The sequence below is a fragment of the Canis lupus genome, chromosome 22 (assembly GCF_003254725.2).
Source record: "Canis lupus dingo isolate Sandy chromosome 22, ASM325472v2, whole genome shotgun sequence".
In the NCBI taxonomy this organism is placed as follows: Eukaryota; Metazoa; Chordata; class Mammalia; order Carnivora; family Canidae; genus Canis; species Canis lupus.
The window spans coordinates 20,646,093-20,649,010 of NC_064264.1; positions in this window are offsets into that span (position 1 = coordinate 20,646,093).

The window sequence follows — 2,918 nt, forward strand, 5'->3', positions numbered from 1 at the left end:
ATAAGCCAGGTTAGGAAAGTTACTGTAATAAGATTTACTTATCAGTCTTGTTAGTATATTTCCATAGAAATAATAAAATAATAAATGATAGAAATATAATAAATATTAAGATGCCATTCAAATAACAAAACAACTGATTCTCTATAAAGTATATGAGAACGAACTTAATCCTAAAGATACAAGACTTATGTACAGAATTTGAAAACTTTAATAAAATGTTTGGAGACATTTCATAATCTTAGATGAGAGGACTTAACATTATAAAGATATCGGTTATTCCTTTTTAGTTCTCTGATCCCTGAAATTCCACATCTGTCATACAAGCAAAATATATCCACTCCATCTATAGGTCTTCATAAAGATCCTCAAGACAGGATCAGATCAGGGACAGGATCAGATCAGGGACACCTGGGTGGCTCAGAGTCTGGAGATCAAGTCCTACATGGGGCTCCCTGCATGGAGCCTGCTTCTCCCTCTGCTTATGTCTCTGCTTCTCTGTGTGTGTGTGTCTTTCATGAATAAATAAATAAAATCTTTAAAAAAAAAAGAGGATTAGATCAATTCAAAATCTTTTCATCTAAATCTAAATCTAGTCATCTAAGATATGTAAACCCAGCTTGGATAAGGCACTTATGTGTCACTCATTCTGGGGTAAAATTCTTTTTAATCTATGATATGATGAAATCAACACAAGTTTTTGACCCCAAAATTTCAAAATACAATGAAGGACAGGTGTAGGTTAATAGTAATAGATATTCTGGTTTAAAAAGTGGGGAAATGGAAGGTTAAAGATTTACCAGTCCAAAGCAGTTTTGAAATCCAATTGAGTAAACTCCAGCTGTAGTTCCTTGATTAGGCTTCAAGGTATTAGAGAGGAAGAAGGATTTCCTCTGCCCCATGGTCCTTCTAGCTGGACTTAGAAGCAAAATAACTTGAGATAGATTAAGAGGAGAAAATCAAATTTAATAGGCATATGTATGGGGAATCCATATAGACATGAAATTCCAAAGACAACGGGGCAACAAGAAGTTTGTCTGAGCTAAGGTAGGGTCTGAGTATCCAATGGGAAGAAAGACCATTAGCAAGAAGGTGAAAGGAAATGTTCAGGAAAACAAAAGTTGCCCAGTTATGCAGATGAATTTCTTAGGTCAAAGAGGTCTTTGTTGGACTTCTTTACTCTTGCAGGCTCTCCTTTCCAATGTAAATTTAAGCAGTTGAGGAGAAGGCAGAGAAGAGAGCCTTTCTTGTATCTGCTGGGTTTTGATTACTTTTAACTCAAAATAATCTTTATGCCGAAGTGGCACATCTTGGAGTGTTTCCTGCACCCCTTCAAAAGGTTGGGAGTAATCCGTCTATGTGGCCCCTTGCTCTGTCCTCTTGGCTTTTCTCTCCTCCCTCTGTAGTATTGGCTCTACCCTCTACATCATTAGTTCTTACCCATAAATATTAATAACTGATGGCAACTGAGTATGGTTGGCCCCCCTTCATCTATGGGACATGTGTTTCAAGACCGTCAGTGGATGCCAGACACCGTGGATAGCACTGAATCCTATATTAGAATGTTTTTTCCTGAACATACACACATGTGTAAAGTTTAATTTATAAATTAGATACTGTAAGAAATTGGTAACAATAACTAATAAAATAGAACATTTACAACAATAGATTGTAATGAAACTGTGTAAATGTGGTCCTTTTCTCCCTCCCAAAATATCTTTCTGGGCTGTTCTCGCTTTTCTTGTGATGATGTGACAAGACGAAATGACTGTGTGATGAAATAAAGTGAGGGCAATGACCAAGGCATTGTTATGTAGCCTTAGGCCATAGTTGGCCTTCTGACAACATGTCAAAGGGAGGCTTACCTGCTTCCAGACTGCCTGTGACCGTGACCACAGGTGACTGAAACTGTGGAAAGTGAGACCACAGAAAGCAAAACTACGGATGGGGGTGGGTAGCTACTGTGGTGTTATCCACCTCCTCGCTGCCAATAGATTTGGGGGATCAAACAGCCCCCTTCTTTACCAGTACTCTTTCTTTCTTTTTAATTTCAAGCTGGCACTGTTTCTACTGCTAACGATTTCACAAAATGTTTCTTTTCTTTTTTTTTTTTTTTTTTTTTAAACTTCACCAAGTTTTAATCCATTGAGCAAAAGCCATACAGACAAATCTTTTGGGGATTTTTTTTCTTTATCTTGACCGCCTGCTGAAAGGGCTGAGGACAATGGCCTTATGCTTTGGAGGTCCTCTGGTTGGATGGAAAAGGTCTGTGAAGCACACACAGCCTTCATCTCTTGAGAGAGACTTTGTGTGACTGTACACTATGACATTTGGATCTTCCTGACTTTTTAGCAAAAGGTTATGCAGCTGACACCTTCGTTTACTTTTTCATGTCATTTAAAGCAGCCAACTTAATTTCAACACTTTGCAGTATGGATAGCCTGAGAATCTTCTAAATCATCGCATACTGATTTCCTTTTTGTTTAACAGTTCTTCCATTTATTTCTCTCTATTTTTCTTATGTTTTACTTTGAGCAACAAAAGAAACCAGGCCATTCCTGTAGCATTTTATTTGGAGATCTCCTTAGCTTAATATTCACATTTATCACTTACAAGTTCTGCTTCCCACATGAATATAGTAGACAATTTTACTGAGCTTTGCTACTGCATAACAGGATACCCTGTCCTCTGGTTTCCAGTGCTCACTATTTTATTTCCTTTTGAGCCTTTGTCAGCTGTGTCCTCCCAGGTTTCTACCATCAGTCTACACCCAGTGATTTAGACTTTCTCTAAGGTGATTTAGTGTTTCTTCTTCCTGTTCCTTGTGCTCTTCTGAAAACTCATTGGTAGCACATTTAAATACATATTGCACTAACAGTTTAAGATAATCTTTTTTTTTGAAGATTTTATTTACTTATTTT